We start from the raw sequence: 20,000 nt of genomic DNA, 5'->3' as shown, positions 1-20,000 counted from the left end.
CGAGAAAGCCCATAGGAACACATGGGGTTGACCTGGGGACCGAAAAAGCCCATAGCAACACATGGGGCTGACCTGGGGACCGAAAGAGCCCATCGGCATCCATGGGGGGGAGCTGGGGAGCGGAAAAGCCCCTAGGAATACATGGGGTGGAGCTGGGGAGCGAAAAAACCCCTAGGAATACTTGGGGGGGAGCTGGGGAGCGAAAAAGCCCTTAGGAATACATGGGGGGGGAGCTGGGGAGCGGAAAAGCCCCTAGGAATACATGGGGGGGAGCTGGGGAGCGAAAAAGCCCCTAGGAATACTTGGGGTGGAGCTGGGGACCGAAAAAGCCCTTAGGAATACATGGGGTGGAGCTGGGGAGCGAAAAAGCCCCTAGGAATACTTGGGGTTGAGCTGGGGACTGAAAATCCCCATAGGAATAAATGGGGTTGACCTGGGGAGCGGAAAAGCCCCTAGGAATACTTGGGGTGGAGCTGGGGACCGAAAAAGCCCATAGGCATCCATGGGGTTGACCTGGGGAGCGAAAATCCCCATAGGCATCCATGGGGTTGACCTGGGGAGCGAAAATCCCCATAGGCATACGTGGGGTTGACCTGGTGCCCGCCCCCCCCACGGAAGTCCGTATGAGGTTTTTGAAACGGGCCTTGCCCGGGCCTTCGATCCAGGAGGGCGGACACTTTCGGCGGTTCGTCCCGGTGGCTGGGCCGGGTGCCGCATCTACAATATAGCCAAGAAACGTTCGCGGAGATTTTCGAGAACACGTTTTTAAGGACCCTCAATGCCCATGTTCGGTTCCAGAAAGCCGGTCAGAGGGATCTTCGGGGCAGAACCCTGCCGTGTTGAGGGGCCAAACCCGAGTTTGGAGCCAGGTCAACGGGGAAAACCGGAAAAGGGCCGGAGAAGGCGGTCAGGCCGGGCGAGAGTTCCAGGAGCTCGGCCACAATTCCGATTTCGTCCCGGTCAAGGGCTCCGTGGAAGGGCAGCCCGGGGGCGGGTCCAAGGGCCCCGGCAGGGACCCGGGCCTCCGGGGTCGGAGCCCAGGCACCCCGCCGAGGGGTGGTCGTCCCGGGCCAAGGCGGCGGGAGCCCGGGCAGGACTCCGCGGGGCAGGCCGGGCGGGAGTTCCAGGAGCCCGGCCGCGATTCCGACTTCTCCCCGGTGCCCTGCCCGGAGGCCGGGCAGGTCCGGGGGCCTTCGGCGCGGGCGGCGGGCTGCTCCCGCGGGGGAGACGAGCCGTGCTGGGCCCCGGGAGGGAGGCCCGGGGTCGACCTGGCGCCGGGGCTCCGGCCCTGGAAGTCCCGATGAGGTTTTTCAAACGGCCCGTGCCCGGGCCTTCGCTCCAGGAGGGCGGACACTTTCGGCGGTTGCCCCCGGTGGCTGGGCCGGGTGCCGCATCTACAATATTGCCAGGAAAGGTCCGCGGAGATTTTCGGGGACACGGTTTTCGGGACCCTAGTTGCCCATCTTGGGTTCCAGGAGGTCGGGCAGGGGTACCTCCGGGACCGGACCGTGCTGCAGGAGGGGCTCAACCCCGGGTTTGGCTCCATGTCGACTGGAGCTCCGGCCCAGGGGCGGGCCGGGCGAGAGTTCCAGGAGCCCGGCCGCGATTCCGGCTTCTCCCCGGTGCCCTGCCCGGAGGCCGGGCAGGTCCGGGGGCCTTCGGCGCGGGCGGCGGGCTGCTCCCGCGGGGGAGACGAGCCTCTCTGGGGCCCGGGAGGTTGGCCCTGGGTCGACCTGGCGCCGGGGCTCGGGCTCCGGAAGTCCGTATGAGGTTTTTCAAACGGGCCTTGCACGGGCCTTCGCTCCAGGAGGGCGGACACTTTCGGCGGTTGCCCCCGGCGGCTGGGCCGGGTGAAGCATCTACAATATTGCCAGGAAAGGTTCGCGGAGATTTTCGAGGACACGGGTTTCGGGACCCTAGATGCCCATCTTGGGTTCCAGGAGCTCGGACGGAGGAACCTCCGGGGCCGGACCGTTCCGAAGGAGGGGGTCAAAACCGAGTTTGGCTCCATGTCGACTGGAGCTCCGGCCCCGGGGCGGGCCGGGCGGCCTGCCCGGCGAGAGTTCCAGGAGCCCGGCCGCGATTCCGGCTTCTCCCCGGTGCCCTGCCCGGAGGCCGGGCGGGCCCGGGGGCCTTCGGCGCGGGCGGCAGGCGGCTTCCGCGGCGGAGACGAGCCTCTCTGGGGCCCGGGAGGTGGGCCCTGGGTCGACCTGCCGCCGGGGCTCGGGCTCCGGAAGTCCGTATGAGGTTTTTCAAACGGGCCTTGCCCGGGTCTTCGCTCCAGGAGGGCGGACACTTTCGGCGGTTGCCCCCGGCGGCTGGGCCGGGTGCCGCATCTACAATATTGCCAGGAAAGGTTCGCGGAGATTTTCGAGGACACGGGTTTCGGGACCCTAGATGCCCATCTTGGGTTCCAGGAGGCCGGACGGAGGAACCTCCGGGGCCGGACCGTGCTGCAGGAGAGGTTCAACCCCGAGTTTGGCTCCATGTCGACTGGAGCTCCGGCCCGGGGGGCGGGCCGGGCGGCCTGGCCGGGCGAGAGTTCCAGGAGCCCGGCCGCGATTCCTACTTCTCCCCGGTGCCCTGCCCGGAGGCCGGGCGGGTCCGGGGGCCTTCGGCGCGGGCAGCGGGCTGCTCCCGCGGGGGAGACGAGCCGCCCTAACGCCCGGGAGGGAGGCCCGGGGTCGACCTGGCTCCCGAGCTCCGGCCCTGGAAGTCCGTATGAGGATTTTCAAACGGGCCGTGCCCGGGCCTTCGCTCCAGGAGGCCGGACACTTTCGGCGGTTGCTCCCGGCGGCTGGGCCGGGTGCCACATCTACAATATTGCCAGGAAAGGTCCGCGGAGATTTTCGGGGACACGGTTTTCGGGACCCTAGATGCCCATCTTGGGTTCCAGGAGGTCGGACGGAGGAACCTCCGGGGCCGGACCGTGCTGCAGGAGAGGTTCAACCGCGAGTTTGGCTCCATGTCGACTGGAGCTCCGGCCCAGGGGCGGGCCGAGCGGCTTGGCCGGGCGAGAGTTCCAGGAGCCCGGCCGCGATTCCTACTTCTCCCCGGTGCCCTGCCCGGAGGCCGGGCGGGTCCGGGGGCCTTCGGCGCGGGCAGCGGGCTGCTCCCGCGGGGGAGACGAGCCGTGCTGGGCCCCGGGAGGGAGGCCCGCGGTCGACCTGGCGCCGGGGCTCCGGCCCTGGAAGTCCGTATGAGGTTTTTCAAACGGGCCTTGCCCGGGCCTTCGCTCCAGGAGGGCGGACACTTTCGGCGGTTGCCCCCGGTGGCTGGGCCGGGTGCCGCATCTACAATATTGCCAGGAAAGGTTCGCGGAGATTTTCGGGGACACGGATTTCGGGACCCTAGATGCCCATCTTGGGTTCCAGGAGGTCGGACGGAGGAACCTCCGGGGCCGGACCGTGCTGCAGGAGGGGGTCAAAACCGAGTTTGGCTCCATGTCGACTGGAGCTCCGGCCCGGGGGGCGGGCCGGGCGGGCAGGCCGGGCGAGAGTTCCAGGAACCCGGCCGCGATTCCGGCTTCGACCCGGTCGACTGCACGGCGGGCGTGCAGGCCGGGGGGCGACTCGCAGGGGCCCTTCCAGGCTGCGGGGCCCAGCGGTTGGAGCCCGGCTACCCCGGCGAAGGGGCGGAAGAACCTGCACGGCGCGGCGGGAGAACCCGGCATGCTTCCGCGGGGCAGGCCGGGCAGGAGTTCCAGGAGCCCGGCCACGATTCCTACTTCTCCCCGGTGCCCTGCCCGGAGGCCGGGCGGGCCCGGGGGCCTTCGGCGCGGGCATCAGGCGGCTTCCGCGGCGGAGACGTGCCTCTCTGGGGCCCGGGAGGTTGGCCCTGGGTCGACCTGGCGCCCGGGCTCGCGCTCCGGAAGTCCGTATGAGGTTTTTCAAACGGGCCTTGCCCGGGCCTTCGCTCCAGGAGGGCGGACACTTTCGGCGGTTGCCCCCGGTGGCTGGGCCGGGTGCCGCATCTACAATATTGCCAGGAAAGGTTCGCGGAGATTTTCGGGGACACGGATTTCGGGACCCTAGATGCCCATCTTGGGTTCCAGGAGGTCGGACGGGCGAACCTGCGGGGCCGGACCGTGCTGCAGGAGGGGGTCAAAACCGAGTTTGGCTCCATGTCGACTGGCGCTCCGGCCCGGGGGGCGGGCCGGGCGGGCAGGCCGGGCGAGAGTTCCAGGAACCCGGCCGCGATTCCGGCTTCGACCCGGTCGACTGCACGGCGGGCGTGCAGGCCGGCGGCGACTCGCAGGGCCCCTTCCAGGCAGCGGGGCCCAGCGGTTGGAGCCCGGCTACCCCGGCGAGGGGCGGAAGAACCTGCACGGCGCGGCCGGAGAACCCGGCATGCTTCCGCGTGGCAGGCCGGGCAGGAGTTCCAGGAGCCCGTCCACGATTCCTACTTCTCCCCGGTGCCCTGCCCGGAGGCCGGGCGGGCCCGGGGGCCTTCGCCGCGGGCGGCGGGCGGCTTCCGCGGCGGAGACGAGCCTCTCTGGGGCCCGGGAGGTCGGCCCTGGGTCGACCTGGCGCCGGGGCTCGGGCTCCGGAAGTCCGTATGAGGTTTTTCAAACGGGCCTTGCCCGGGCCTTCGTTCCAGGAGGGCGGACACTTTCGGCGGTTGCCCCCGGCGGCTGGGCCGGGTGCCGCATCTACAATATTGCCAGGAAAGGTTCGCGGAGATTTTCGGGGACACGGATTTCGGGACCCTAGATGCCCATCTTGGGTTCCAGGAGGTCGGACGGAGGAACCTCCGGGGCCGGACCGTGCTGCAGGAGGGGGTCAAAACCGAGTTTGGCTCCAAGTCGACTGGAGCTCCGGCCCGGGGGGCGGGCCGGGCGGGCAGGCCGGGCGAGAGTTCCAGGAACCCGGCCGCGATTCCGGCTTCGACCCGGTCGACTGCACGGCGGGCGTGCAGGCCGGGGGGCGACTCGCAGGGGCCCTTCCAGGCTGCGGGGCCCAGCGGTTGGAGCCCGGCTACCCCGGCGAGGGGCGGAAGAACCTGCACGGCGCGGCGGGAGAACCCGGCATGCTTCCGCGTGGCAGGCCGGGCAGGAGTTCCAGGAGCCCGGCCACGATTCCTACTTCTCCCCGGTGCCCTGCCCGGAGGCCGGGCGGGCCCGGGGGCCTTCGGCGCGGGCGGCGGGCGGCTTCCGCGGCGGAGACGAGCCTCTCTGGGGCCCGGGAGGTCGGCCCTGGGTCGACCTGGCGCCGGGGCTCGGGCTCCGGAAGTCCGTATGAGGTTTTTGAAACGGGCCTTGCCCGGGCCTTCGCTCCAGGAGGGCGGACACTTTCGGCGGTTGCCCCCGGTGGCTGGGCCGGGTGCCGCATCTACAATATTGCCAGGAAAGGTTCGCGGAGATTTTCGGGGACACGGATTTCGGGACCCTAGATGCCCATCTTGGGTTCCAGGAGGTCGGACGGAGGAACCTCCGGGGCCGGACCGTGCTGCAGGAGGGGGTCAAAACCGAGTTTGGCTCCATGTCGACTGGAGCCCCGGCCCGGGGGGCGGGCCGGGCGGGCAGGCCGGGCGAGAGTTCCAGGAACCCGGCCGCGATTCCGGCTTCGACCCGGTCGACTGCACGGCGGGCGTGCAGGCCGGGGGGCGACTCGCAGGGGCCCTTCCACGCTGCGGGGCCCAGCGGTTGGAGCCCGGCTACCCCGGCGAGGGGCGGAAGAACCTGCACGGCGCGGCGGGAGAACCCGGCATGCTTCCGCGGGGCAGGCCGGGCAGGAGTTCCAGGAGCCCGGCCACGATTCCTACTTCTCCCCGGTGCCCTGCCCGGAGGCCGGGCGGGCCCGGGGGCCTTCGGCGCGGGCGGCGGGCGGCTTCCGCGGCGGAGACGAGCCTCTCTGGGGCCCGGGAGGTCGGCCCTGGGTCGACCTGGCGCCGGGGCTCGGGCTCCGGAAGTCCGTATGAGGTTTTTGAAACGGGCCTTGCCCGGGCCTTCGCTCCAGGAGGGCGGACACTTTCGGCGGTTCGTCCCGGTGGCTGGGCCGGGTGCCGCATCTACAATATAGCCAAGAAACGTTCGCGGAGATTTTCGAGAACACGTTTTTAAGGACCCTCAATGCCCATGTTCGGTTCCAGAAAGCCGGTCAGAGGGATCTTCGGGGCAGAACCCTGCCGTGTTGAGGGGCCAAACCCGAGTTTGGAGCCAGGTCAACGGGGAAAACCGGAAAAGGGCCGGAGAAGGCGGTCAGGCCGGGCGAGAGTTCCAGGAGCTCGGCCACAATTCCGATTTCGTCCCGGTCAAGGGCTCCGTGGAAGGGCAGCCCGGGGGCGGGTCCAAGGGCCCCGGCAGGGACCCGGGCCTCCGGGGTCGGAGCCCAGGCACCCCGCCGAGGGGTGGTCGTCCCGGGCCAAGGCGGCGGGAGCCCGGGCAGGACTCCGCGGGGCAGGCCGGGCGGGAGTTCCAGGAGCCCGGCCGCGATTCCGACTTCTCCCCGGTGCCCTGCCCGGAGGCCGGGCAGGTCCGGGGGCCTTCGGCGCGGGCGGCGGGCTGCTCCCGCGGGGGAGACGAGCCGTGCTGGGCCCCGGGAGGGAGGCCCGGGGTCGACCTGGCGCCGGGGCTCCGGCCCTGGAAGTCCCGATGAGGTTTTTCAAACGGCCCGTGCCCGGGCCTTCGCTCCAGGAGGGCGGACACTTTCGGCGGTTGCCCCCGGTGGCTGGGCCGGGTGCCGCATCTACAATATTGCCAGGAAAGGTCCGCGGAGATTTTCGGGGACACGGTTTTCGGGACCCTAGTTGCCCATCTTGGGTTCCAGGAGGTCGGGCAGGGGTACCTCCGGGACCGGACCGTGCTGCAGGAGGGGCTCAACCCCGGGTTTGGCTCCATGTCGACTGGAGCTCCGGCCCAGGGGCGGGCCGGGCGAGAGTTCCAGGAGCCCGGCCGCGATTCCGGCTTCTCCCCGGTGCCCTGCCCGGAGGCCGGGCAGGTCCGGGGGCCTTCGGCGCGGGCGGCGGGCTGCTCCCGCGGGGGAGACGAGCCTCTCTGGGGCCCGGGAGGTTGGCCCTGGGTCGACCTGGCGCCGGGGCTCGGGCTCCGGAAGTCCGTATGAGGTTTTTCAAACGGGCCTTGCACGGGCCTTCGCTCCAGGAGGGCGGACACTTTCGGCGGTTGCCCCCGGCGGCTGGGCCGGGTGCCGCATCTACAATATTGCCAGGAAAGGTTCGCGGAGATTTTCGAGGACACGGGTTTCGGGACCCTAGATGCCCATCTTGGGTTCCAGGAGCTCGGACGGAGGAACCTCCGGGGCCGGACCGTTCCGAAGGAGGGGGTCAAAACCGAGTTTGGCTCCATGTCGACTGGAGCTCCGGCCCCGGGGCGGGCCGGGCGGCCTGCCCGGCGAGAGTTCCAGGAGCCCGGCCGCGATTCCGGCTTCTCCCCGGTGCCCTGCCCGGAGGCCGGGCGGGCCCGGGGGCCTTCGGCGCGGGCGGCAGGCGGCTTCCGCGGCGGAGACGAGCCTCTCTGGGGCCCGGGAGGTGGGCCCTGGGTCGACCTGCCGCCGGGGCTCGGGCTCCGGAAGTCCGTATGAGGTTTTTCAAACGGGCCTTGCCCGGGTCTTCGCTCCAGGAGGGCGGACACTTTCGGCGGTTGCCCCCGGCGGCTGGGCCGGGTGCCGCATCTACAATATTGCCAGGAAAGGTTCGCGGAGATTTTCGAGGACACGGGTTTCGGGACCCTAGATGCCCATCTTGGGTTCCAGGAGGCCGGACGGAGGAACCTCCGGGGCCGGACCGTGCTGCAGGAGAGGTTCAACCCCGAGTTTGGCTCCATGTCGACTGGAGCTCCGGCCCGGGGGGCGGGCCGGGCGGCCTGGCCGGGCGAGAGTTCCAGGAGCCCGGCCGCGATTCCTACTTCTCCCCGGTGCCCTGCCCGGAGGCCGGGCGGGTCCGGGGGCCTTCGGCGCGGGCAGCGGGCTGCTCCCGCGGGGGAGACGAGCCGCCCTAACGCCCGGGAGGGAGGCCCGGGGTCGACCTGGCTCCCGAGCTCCGGCCCTGGAAGTCCGTATGAGGATTTTCAAACGGGCCGTGCCCGGGCCTTCGCTCCAGGAGGCCGGACACTTTCGGCGGTTGCTCCCGGCGGCTGGGCCGGGTGCCACATCTACAATATTGCCAGGAAAGGTCCGCGGAGATTTTCGGGGACACGGTTTTCGGGACCCTAGATGCCCATCTTGGGTTCCAGGAGGTCGGACGGAGGAACCTCCGGGGCCGGACCGTGCTGCAGGAGAGGTTCAACCGCGAGTTTGGCTCCATGTCGACTGGAGCTCCGGCCCAGGGGCGGGCCGAGCGGCTTGGCCGGGCGAGAGTTCCAGGAGCCCGGCCGCGATTCCTACTTCTCCCCGGTGCCCTGCCCGGAGGCCGGGCGGGTCCGGGGGCCTTCGGCGCGGGCAGCGGGCTGCTCCCGCGGGGGAGACGAGCCGTGCTGGGCCCCGGGAGGGAGGCCCGCGGTCGACCTGGCGCCGGGGCTCCGGCCCTGGAAGTCCGTATGAGGTTTTTCAAACGGGCCTTGCCCGGGCCTTCGCTCCAGGAGGGCGGACACTTTCGGCGGTTGCCCCCGGTGGCTGGGCCGGGTGCCGCATCTACAATATTGCCAGGAAAGGTTCGCGGAGATTTTCGGGGACACGGATTTCGGGACCCTAGATGCCCATCTTGGGTTCCAGGAGGTCGGACGGAGGAACCTCCGGGGCCGGACCGTGCTGCAGGAGGGGGTCAAAACCGAGTTTGGCTCCATGTCGACTGGAGCTCCGGCCCGGGGGGCGGGCCGGGCGGGCAGGCCGGGCGAGAGTTCCAGGAACCCGGCCGCGATTCCGGCTTCGACCCGGTCGACTGCACGGCGGGCGTGCAGGCCGGGGGGCGACTCGCAGGGGCCCTTCCAGGCTGCGGGGCCCAGCGGTTGGAGCCCGGCTACCCCGGCGAAGGGGCGGAAGAACCTGCACGGCGCGGCGGGAGAACCCGGCATGCTTCCGCGGGGCAGGCCGGGCAGGAGTTCCAGGAGCCCGGCCACGATTCCTACTTCTCCCCGGTGCCCTGCCCGGAGGCCGGGCGGGCCCGGGGGCCTTCGGCGCGGGCATCAGGCGGCTTCCGCGGCGGAGACGTGCCTCTCTGGGGCCCGGGAGGTTGGCCCTGGGTCGACCTGGCGCCCGGGCTCGCGCTCCGGAAGTCCGTATGAGGTTTTTCAAACGGGCCTTGCCCGGGCCTTCGCTCCAGGAGGGCGGACACTTTCGGCGGTTGCCCCCGGTGGCTGGGCCGGGTGCCGCATCTACAATATTGCCAGGAAAGGTTCGCGGAGATTTTCGGGGACACGGATTTCGGGACCCTAGATGCCCATCTTGGGTTCCAGGAGGTCGGACGGGCGAACCTGCGGGGCCGGACCGTGCTGCAGGAGGGGGTCAAAACCGAGTTTGGCTCCATGTCGACTGGCGCTCCGGCCCGGGGGGCGGGCCGGGCGGGCAGGCCGGGCGAGAGTTCCAGGAACCCGGCCGCGATTCCGGCTTCGACCCGGTCGACTGCACGGCGGGCGTGCAGGCCGGCGGCGACTCGCAGGGCCCCTTCCAGGCAGCGGGGCCCAGCGGTTGGAGCCCGGCTACCCCGGCGAGGGGCGGAAGAACCTGCACGGCGCGGCCGGAGAACCCGGCATGCTTCCGCGTGGCAGGCCGGGCAGGAGTTCCAGGAGCCCGTCCACGATTCCTACTTCTCCCCGGTGCCCTGCCCGGAGGCCGGGCGGGCCCGGGGGCCTTCGCCGCGGGCGGCGGGCGGCTTCCGCGGCGGAGACGAGCCTCTCTGGGGCCCGGGAGGTCGGCCCTGGGTCGACCTGGCGCCGGGGCTCGGGCTCCGGAAGTCCGTATGAGGTTTTTCAAACGGGCCTTGCCCGGGCCTTCGTTCCAGGAGGGCGGACACTTTCGGCGGTTGCCCCCGGCGGCTGGGCCGGGTGCCGCATCTACAATATTGCCAGGAAAGGTTCGCGGAGATTTTCGGGGACACGGATTTCGGGACCCTAGATGCCCATCTTGGGTTCCAGGAGGTCGGAGGGAGGAACCTCCGGGGCCGGACCGTGCTGCAGGAGGGGGTCAAAACCGAGTTTGGCTCCAAGTCGACTGGAGCTCCGGCCCGGGGGGCGGGCCGGGCGGGCAGGCCGGGCGAGAGTTCCAGGAACCCGGCCGCGATTCCGGCTTCGACCCGGTCGACTGCACGGCGGGCGTGCAGGCCGGGGGGCGACTCGCAGGGGCCCTTCCAGGCTGCGGGGCCCAGCGGTTGGAGCCCGGCTACCCCGGCGAGGGGCGGAAGAACCTGCACGGCGCGGCGGGAGAACCCGGCATGCTTCCGCGTGGCAGGCCGGGCAGGAGTTCCAGGAGCCCGGCCACGATTCCTACTTCTCCCCGGTGCCCTGCCCGGAGGCCGGGCGGGCCCGGGGGCCTTCGGCGCGGGCGGCGGGCGGCTTCCGCGGCGGAGACGAGCCTCTCTGGGGCCCGGGAGGTCGGCCCTGGGTCGACCTGGCGCCGGGGCTCGGGCTCCGGAAGTCCGTATGAGGTTTTTGAAACGGGCCTTGCCCGGGCCTTCGCTCCAGGAGGGCGGACACTTTCGGCGGTTGCCCCCGGTGGCTGGGCCGGGTGCCGCATCTACAATATTGCCAGGAAAGGTTCGCGGAGATTTTCGGGGACACGGATTTCGGGACCCTAGATGCCCATCTTGGGTTCCAGGAGGTCGGACGGAGGAACCTCCGGGGCCGGACCGTGCTGCAGGAGGGGGTCAAAACCGAGTTTGGCTCCATGTCGACTGGAGCCCCGGCCCGGGGGGCGGGCCGGGCGGGCAGGCCGGGCGAGAGTTCCAGGAACCCGGCCGCGATTCCGGCTTCGACCCGGTCGACTGCACGGCGGGCGTGCAGGCCGGGGGGCGACTCGCAGGGGCCCTTCCACGCTGCGGGGCCCAGCGGTTGGAGCCCGGCTACCCCGGCGAGGGGCGGAAGAACCTGCACGGCGCGGCGGGAGAACCCGGCATGCTTCCGCGGGGCAGGCCGGGCAGGAGTTCCAGGAGCCCGGCCACGATTCCTACTTCTCCCCGGTGCCCTGCCCGGAGGCCGGGCGGGCCCGGGGGCCTTCGGCGCGGGCGGCGGGCGGCTTCCGCGGCGGAGACGAGCCTCTCTGGGGCCCGGGAGGTCGGCCCTGGGTCGACCTGGCGCCGGGGCTCGGGCTCCGGAAGTCCGTATGAGGTTTTTGAAACGGGCCTTGCCCGGGCCTTCGCTCCAGGAGGGCGGACACTTTCGGCGGTTGCCCCCGGTGGCTGGGCCGGGTGCCGCATCTACAATATTGCCAGGAAAGGTTCGCGGAGATTTTCGGGGACACGGATTTCGGGACCCTGGATGCCCATCTTGGGTTCCAGGAGGTCGGACGGAGGAACCTCCGGGGCCGGACCGTGCTGCAGGAGGGGGTCAAAACCGAGTTTGGCTCCATGTCGACTGGCGCCCCGGCCCGGGGGGCGGGCCGGGCGGGCAGGCCGGGCGAGAGTTCCAGGAACCCGGCCGCGATTCCGGCTTCGACCCGGTCGACTGCACGGCGGGCGTGCAGGCCGGCGGCGACTCGCAGGGCCCCTTCCACGCTGCGGGGCCCAGCGGTTGGAGCCCGGCTACCCCGGCGAGGGGCGGAAGAACCTGCACGGCGCGGCGGGAGAACCCGGCATGCTTCCGCGGGGCAGGCCGGGCAGGAGTTCCAGGAGCCCGGCCACGATTCCTACTTCTCCCCGGTGCCCTGCCCGGAGGCCGGGCGGGCCCGGGGGCCTTCGCCGCGGGCGGCGGGCGGCTTCCGCGGCGGAGACGAGCCTCTCTGGGGCCCGGGAGGTCGGCCCTGGGTCGACCTGGCGCCGGGGCTCGCGCTCCGGAAGTCCGTATGAGGTTTTTGAAACGGGCCTTGCCCGGGCCTTCGCTCCAGGAGGGCGGACACTTTCGGCGGTTGCCCCCGGTGGCTGGGCCGGGTGCCGCATCTACAATATTGCCAGGAAAGGTTCGCGGAGATTTTCGGGGACACGGATTTCGGGACCCTAGATGCCCATCTTGGGTTCCAGGAGGTCGGACGGAGGAACCTCCGGGGCCGGACCGTGCTGCAGGAGGGGGTCAAAACCGAGTTTGGCTCCATGTCGACTGGAGCCCCGGCCCGGGGGGCGGGCCGGGCGGGCAGGCCGGGCGAGAGTTCCAGGAACCCGGCCGCGATTCCGGCTTCGACCCGGTCGACTGCACGGCGGGCGTGCAGGCCGGGGGGCGACTCGCAGGGGCCCTTCCACGCTGCGGGGCCCAGCGGTTGGAGCCCGGCTACCCCGGCGAGGGGCGGAAGAACCTGCACGGCGCGGCGGGAGAACCCGGCATGCTTCCGCGGGGCAGGCCGGGCAGGAGTTCCAGGAGCCCGGCCACGATTCCTACTTCTCCCCGGTGCCCTGCCCGGAGGCCGGGCGGGCCCGGGGGCCTTCGGCGCGGGCGGCGGGCGGCTTCCGCGGCGGAGACGAGCCTCTCTGGGGCCCGGGAGGTCGGCCCTGGGTCGACCTGGCGCCGGGGCTCGGGCTCCGGAAGTCCGTATGAGGTTTTTGAAACGGGCCTTGCCCGGGCCTTCGCTCCAGGAGGGCGGACACTTTCGGCGGTTCGTCCCGGTGGCTGGGCCGGGTGCCGCATCTACAATATAGCCAAGAAACGTTCGCGGAGATTTTCGAGAACACGTTTTTAAGGACCCTCAATGCCCATGTTCGGTTCCAGAAAGCCGGTCAGAGGGATCTTCGGGGCAGAACCCTGCCGTGTTGAGGGGCCAAACCCGAGTTTGGAGCCAGGTCAACGGGGAAAACCGGAAAAGGGCCGGAGAAGGCGGTCAGGCCGGGCGAGAGTTCCAGGAGCTCGGCCACAATTCCGATTTCGTCCCGGTCAAGGGCTCCGTGGAAGGGCAGCCCGGGGGCGGGTCCAAGGGCCCCGGCAGGGACCCGGGCCTCCGGGGTCGGAGCCCAGGCACCCCGCCGAGGGGTGGTCGTCCCGGGCCAAGGCGGCGGGAGCCCGGGCAGGACTCCGCGGGGCAGGCCGGGCGGGAGTTCCAGGAGCCCGGCCGCGATTCCGACTTCTCCCCGGTGCCCTGCCCGGAGGCCGGGCAGGTCCGGGGGCCTTCGGCGCGGGCGGCGGGCTGCTCCCGCGGGGGAGACGAGCCGTGCTGGGCCCCGGGAGGGAGGCCCGGGGTCGACCTGGCGCCGGGGCTCCGGCCCTGGAAGTCCCGATGAGGTTTTTCAAACGGCCCGTGCCCGGGCCTTCGCTCCAGGAGGGCGGACACTTTCGGCGGTTGCCCCCGGTGGCTGGGCCGGGTGCCGCATCTACAATATTGCCAGGAAAGGTCCGCGGAGATTTTCGGGGACACGGTTTTCGGGACCCTAGTTGCCCATCTTGGGTTCCAGGAGGTCGGGCAGGGGTACCTCCGGGACCGGACCGTGCTGCAGGAGGGGCTCAACCCCGGGTTTGGCTCCATGTCGACTGGAGCTCCGGCCCAGGGGCGGGCCGGGCGAGAGTTCCAGGAGCCCGGCCGCGATTCCGGCTTCTCCCCGGTGCCCTGCCCGGAGGCCGGGCAGGTCCGGGGGCCTTCGGCGCGGGCGGCGGGCTGCTCCCGCGGGGGAGACGAGCCTCTCTGGGGCCCGGGAGGTTGGCCCTGGGTCGACCTGGCGCCGGGGCTCGGGCTCCGGAAGTCCGTATGAGGTTTTTCAAACGGGCCTTGCCCGGGCCTTCGCTCCAGGAGGGCGGACACTTTCGGCGGTTGCCCCCGGCGGCTGGGCCGGGTGCCGCATCTACAATATTGCCAGGAAAGGTTCGCGGAGATTTTCGAGGACACGGGTTTCGGGACCCTAGATGCCCATCTTGGGTTCCAGGAGCTCGGACGGAGGAACCTCCGGGGCCGGACCGTTCCGAAGGAGGGGGTCAAAACCGAGTTTGGCTCCATGTCGACTGGAGCTCCGGCCCCGGGGCGGGCCGGGCGGCCTGCCCGGCGAGAGTTCCAGGAGCCCGGCCGCGATTCCGGCTTCTCCCCGGTGCCCTGCCCGGAGGCCGGGCGGGCCCGGGGGCCTTCGGCGCGGGCGGCAGGCGGCTTCCGCGGCGGAGACGAGCCTCTCTGGGGCCCGGGAGGTGGGCCCTGGGTCGACCTGCCGCCGGGGCTCGGGCTCCGGAAGTCCGTATGAGGTTTTTCAAACGGGCCTTGCCCGGGTCTTCGCTCCAGGAGGGCGGACACTTTCGGCGGTTGCCCCCGGCGGCTGGGCCGGGTGCCGCATCTACAATATTGCCAGGAAAGGTTCGCGGAGATTTTCGAGGACACGGGTTTCGGGACCCTAGATGCCCATCTTGGGTTCCAGGAGGCCGGACGGAGGAACCTCCGGGGCCGGACCGTGCTGCAGGAGAGGTTCAACCCCGAGTTTGGCTCCATGTCGACTGGAGCTCCGGCCCGGGGGGCGGGCCGGGCGGCCTGGCCGGGCGAGAGTTCCAGGAGCCCGGCCGCGATTCCTACTTCTCCCCGGTGCCCTGCCCGGAGGCCGGGCGGGTCCGGGGGCCTTCGGCGCGGGCAGCGGGCTGCTCCCGCGGGGGAGACGAGCCGCCCTAACGCCCGGGAGGGAGGCCCGGGGTCGACCTGGCTCCCGAGCTCCGGCCCTGGAAGTCCGTATGAGGATTTTCAAACGGGCCGTGCCCGGGCCTTCGCTCCAGGAGGCCGGACACTTTCGGCGGTTGCTCCCGGCGGCTGGGCCGGGTGCCACATCTACAATATTGCCAGGAAAGGTCCGCGGAGATTTTCGGGGACACGGTTTTCGGGACCCTAGATGCCCATCTTGGGTTCCAGGAGGTCGGACGGAGGAACCTCCGGGGCCGGACCGTGCTGCAGGAGAGGTTCAACCGCGAGTTTGGCTCCATGTCGACTGGAGCTCCGGCCCAGGGGCGGGCCGAGCGGCTTGGCCGGGCGAGAGTTCCAGGAGCCCGGCCGCGATTCCTACTTCTCCCCGGTGCCCTGCCCGGAGGCCGGGCGGGTCCGGGGGCCTTCGGCGCGGGCAGCGGGCTGCTCCCGCGGGGGAGACGAGCCGTGCTGGGCCCCGGGAGGGAGGCCCGCGGTCGACCTGGCGCCGGGGCTCCGGCCCTGGAAGTCCGTATGAGGTTTTTCAAACGGGCCTTGCCCGGGCCTTCGCTCCAGGAGGGCGGACACTTTCGGCGGTTGCCCCCGGTGGCTGGGCCGGGTGCCGCATCTACAATATTGCCAGGAAAGGTTCGCGGAGATTTTCGGGGACACGGATTTCGGGACCCTAGATGCCCATCTTGGGTTCCAGGAGGTCGGACGGAGGAACCTCCGGGGCCGGACCGTGCTGCAGGAGGGGGTCAAAACCGAGTTTGGCTCCATGTCGACTGGAGCTCCGGCCCGGGGGGCGGGCCGGGCGGGCAGGCCGGGCGAGAGTTCCAGGAACCCGGCCGCGATTCCGGCTTCGACCCGGTCGACTGCACGGCGGGCGTGCAGGCCGGGGGGCGACTCGCAGGGGCCCTTCCAGGCTGCGGGGCCCAGCGGTTGGAGCCCGGCTACCCCGGCGAAGGGGCGGAAGAACCTGCACGGCGCGGCGGGAGAACCCGGCATGCTTCCGCGGGGCAGGCCGGGCAGGAGTTCCAGGAGCCCGGCCACGATTCCTACTTCTCCCCGGTGCCCTGCCCGGAGGCCGGGCGGGCCCGGGGGCCTTCTGCGCGGGCATCAGGCGGCTTCCGCGGCGGAGACGTGCCTCTCTGGGGCCCGGGAGGTTGGCCCTGGGTCGACCTGGCGCCCGGGCTCGCGCTCCGGAAGTCCGTATGAGGTTTTTCAAACGGGCCTTGCCCGGGCCTTCGCTCCAGGAGGGCGGACACTTTCGGCGGTTGCCCCCGGTGGCTGGGCCGGGTGCCGCATCTACAATATTGCCAGGAAAGGTTCGCGGAGATTTTCGGGGACACGGATTTCGGGACCCTAGATGCCCATCTTGGGTTCCAGGAGGTCGGACGGGCGAACCTGCGGGGCCGGACCGTGCTGCAGGAGGGGGTCAAAACCGAGTTTGGCTCCATGTCGACTGGCGCTCCGGCCCGGGGGGCGGGCCGGGCGGGCAGGCCGGGCGAGAGTTCCAGGAACCCGGCCGCGATTCCGGCTTCGACCCGGTCGACTGCACGGCGGGCGTGCAGGCCGGCGGCGACTCGCAGGGCCCCTTCCAGGCAGCGGGGCCCAGCGGTTGGAGCCCGGCTACCCCGGCGAGGGGCGGAAGAACCTGCACGGCGCGGCCGGAGAACCCGGCATGCTTCCGCGTGGCAGGCCGGGCAGGAGTTCCAGGAGCCCGTCCACGATTCCTACTTCTCCCCGGTGCCCTGCCCGGAGGCCGGGCGGGCCCGGGGGCCTTCGCCGCGGGCGGCGGGCGGCTTCCGCGGCGGAGACGAGCCTCTCTGGGGCCCGGGAGGTCGGCCCTGGGTCGACCTGGCGCCGGGGCTCGGGCTCCGGAAGTCCGTATGAGGTTTTTCAAACGGGCCTTGCCCGGGCCTTCGTTCCAGGAGGGCGGACACTTTCGGCGGTTGCCCCCGGCGGCTGGGCCGGGTGCCGCATCTACAATATTGCCAGGAAAGGTTCGCGGAGATTTTCGGGGACACGGATTTCGGGACCCTAGATGCCCATCTTGGGTTCCAGGAGGTCGGAGGGAGGAACCTCCGGGGCCGGACCGTGCTGCAGGAGGGGGTCAAAACCGAGTTTGGCTCCAAGTCGACTGGAGCTCCGGCCCGGGGGGCGGGCCGGGCGGGCAGGCCGGGCGAGAGTTCCAGGAACCCGGCCGCGATTCCGGCTTCGACCCGGTCGACTGCACGGCGGGCGTGCAGGCCGGGGGGCGACTCGCAGGGGCCCTTCCAGGCTGCGGGGCCCAGCGGTTGGAGCCCGGCTACCCCGGCGAGGGGCGGAAGAACCTGCACGGCGCGGCGGGAGAACCCGGCATGCTTCCGCGTGGCAGGCCGGGCAGGAGTTCCAGGAGCCCGGCCACGATTCCTACTTCTCCCCGGTGCCCTGCCCGGAGGCCGGGCGGGCCCGGGGGCCTTCGGCGCGGGCGGCGGGCGGCTTCCGCGGCGGAGACGAGCCTCTCTGGGGCCCGGGAGGTCGGCCCTGGGTCGACCTGGCGCCGGGGCTCGGGCTCCGGAAGTCCGTATGAGGTTTTTGAAACGGGCCTTGCCCGGGCCTTCGCTCCAGGAGGGCGGACACTTTCGGCGGTTGCCCCCGGTGGCTGGGCCGGGTGCCGCATCTACAATATTGCCAGGAAAGGTTCGCGGAGATTTTCGGGGACACGGATTTCGGGACCCTAGATGCCCATCTTGGGTTCCAGGAGGTCGGACGGAGGAACCTCCGGGGCCGGACCGTGCTGCAGGAGGGGGTCAAAACCGAGTTTGGCTCCATGTCGACTGGAGCCCCGGCCCGGGGGGCGGGCCGGGCGGGCAGGCCGGGCGAGAGTTCCAGGAACCCGGCCGCGATTCCGGCTTCGACCCGGTCGACTGCACGGCGGGCGTGCAGGCCGGGGGGCGACTCGCAGGGGCCCTTCCACGCTGCGGGGCCCAGCGGTTGGAGCCCGGCTACCCCGGCGAGGGGCGGAAGAACCTGCACGGCGCGGCGGGAGAACCCGGCATGCTTCCGCGGGGCAGGCCGGGCAGGAGTTCCAGGAGCCCGGCCACGATTCCTACTTCTCCCCGGTGCCCTGCCCGGAGGCCGGGCGGGCCCGGGGGCCTTCGGCGCGGGCGGCGGGCGGCTTCCGCGGCGGAGACGAGCCTCTCTGGGGCCCGGGAGGTCGGCCCTGGGTCGACCTGGCGCCGGGGCTCGGGCTCCGGAAGTCCGTATGAGGTTTTTGAAACGGGCCTTGCCCGGGCCTTCGCTCCAGGAGGGCGGACACTTTCGGCGGTTGCCCCCGGTGGCTGGGCCGGGTGCCGCATCTACAATATTGCCAGGAAAGGTTCGCGGAGATTTTCGGGGACACGGATTTCGGGACCCTGGATGCCCATCTTGGGTTCCAGGAGGTCGGACGGAGGAACCTCCGGGGCCGGACCGTGCTGCAGGAGGGGGTCAAAACCGAGTTTGGCTCCATGTCGACTGGCGCCCCGGCCCGGGGGGCGGGCCGGGCGGGCAGGCCGGGCGAGAGTTCCAGGAACCCGGCCGCGATTCCGGCTTCGACCCGGTCGACTGCACGGCGGGCGTGCAGGCCGGCGGCGACTCGCAGGGCCCCTTCCACGCTGCGGGGCCCAGCGGTTGGAGCCCGGCTACCCCGGCGAGGGGCGGAAGAACCTGCACGGCGCGGCGGGAGAACCCGGCATGCTTCCGCGGGGCAGGCCGGGCAGGAGTTCCAGGAGCCCGGCCACGATTCCTACTTCTCCCCGGTGCCCTGCCCGGAGGCCGGGCGGGCCCGGGGGCCTTCGCCGCGGGCGGCGGGCGGCTTCCGCGGCGGAGACGAGCCTCTCTGGGGCCCGGGAGGTCGGCCCTGGGTCGACCTGGCGCCGGGGCTCGCGCTCCGGAAGTCCGTATGAGGTTTTTGAAACGGGCCTTGCCCGGGCCTTCGCTCCAGGAGGGCGGACACTTTCGGCGGTTGCCCCCGGTGGCTGGGCCGGGTGCCGCATCTACAATATTGCCAGGAAAGGTTCGCGGAGATTTTCGGGGACACGGATTTCGGGACCCTAGATGCCCATCTTGGGTTCCAGGAGGTCGGACGGAGGAACCTCCGGGGCCGGACCGTGCTGCAGGAGGGGGTCAAAACCGAGTTTGGCTCCAAGTCGACTGGAGCCCCGGCCCGGGGGGCGGGCCGGGCGGGCAGGCCGGGCGAGAGTTCCAGGAACCCGGCCGCGATTCCGGCTTCGACCCGGTCGACTGCACGGCGGGCGTGCAGGCCGGGGGGCGACTCGCAGGGGCCCTTCCACGCTGCGGGGCCCAGCGGTTGGAGCCCGGCTACCCCGGCGAGGGGCGGAAGAACCTGCACGGCGCGGCGGGAGAACCCGGCATGCTTCCGCGGGGCAGGCCGGGCAGGAGTTCCAGGAGCCCGGCCACGATTCCTACTTCTCCCCGGTGCCCTGCGCGGAGGCCGGGCGGGCCCGGGGGCCTTCGGCGCGGGCATCAGGCGGCTTCCGCGGCGGAGACGTGCCTCTCTGGGGCCCGGGAGGTCGGCCCTGGGTCGACCTGGCGCCCGGGCTCGCGCTCCGGAAGTCCGTATGAGGTTTTTCAAACGGGCCTTGCCCGGGCCTTCGCTCCAGGAGGGCGGACACTTTCGGCGGTTGGCCCCGGTGGCTGGGCCGGGTGCCGCATCTACAATATTGCCAAGAAAGGTTCGCGGAGATTTTGGGGGACTCGGTTTTCAGGACCCTAAATGCCCATGTTCGGTTCCAGAAAGTCGGTCAGAGGAACCTCCGGGGCAAAAGAACCGTGCCGCGCTGCCTTGTCAACCGAGCGTGGAGGCAGCGTGCCCCGATCCGGCGGGCCTGGCCGTGCGAGAGTTCCAGGCTCTGGCCCGCGATTCCGGCTCCCGCCCCCCCCCCCGGTGATGGGCTCGGAGGTCGGGCAGGCAGCGGTGCTTGCTTCCCCAGGAGTGGCGGGGCTCTCCTGACGGGGAACCGGGAGGACCTGGTGTCCGCCGTGGGACTTGGAAAACTTCTGCTCGGTTGCGTTGGGAGCGGTTAACGTGGGAGCTCCGGCCGGGAGCGGCCCGGCGGGCCAGGCCGGGGGAGAGTTCCAGGAGACCGGCCACCGCTCCGGTTTCGCCCCGGTGACCTGCCGCCCTCCCTTACGGCGTTCAGGGCAAGCCGGGGGCGCTTCCTCGGGAGCGGCGGGCTTCTCCTGCCAGAGAGCCGTGTTGACCTGGTGTCCGGCGTGGGACTTAGAAAAAAATGTCGCTGCTGGGGGGCGAGCGGTTGACCTGGGCCCGCCGGAGAGGCCTGGAAGTCCGTATGAGGTTTTTGAAATGGGCTTTGTCCGACCCTTCGATCCAGGAGGGCGGACACT

Source organism: Alligator mississippiensis, unplaced genomic scaffold (genome assembly GCF_030867095.1).
Source record: "Alligator mississippiensis isolate rAllMis1 unplaced genomic scaffold, rAllMis1 scaffold_26, whole genome shotgun sequence".
Taxonomy (NCBI): domain Eukaryota; kingdom Metazoa; phylum Chordata; order Crocodylia; family Alligatoridae; genus Alligator; species Alligator mississippiensis.
Note: the sequence above shows the minus strand (reverse complement) of the source record.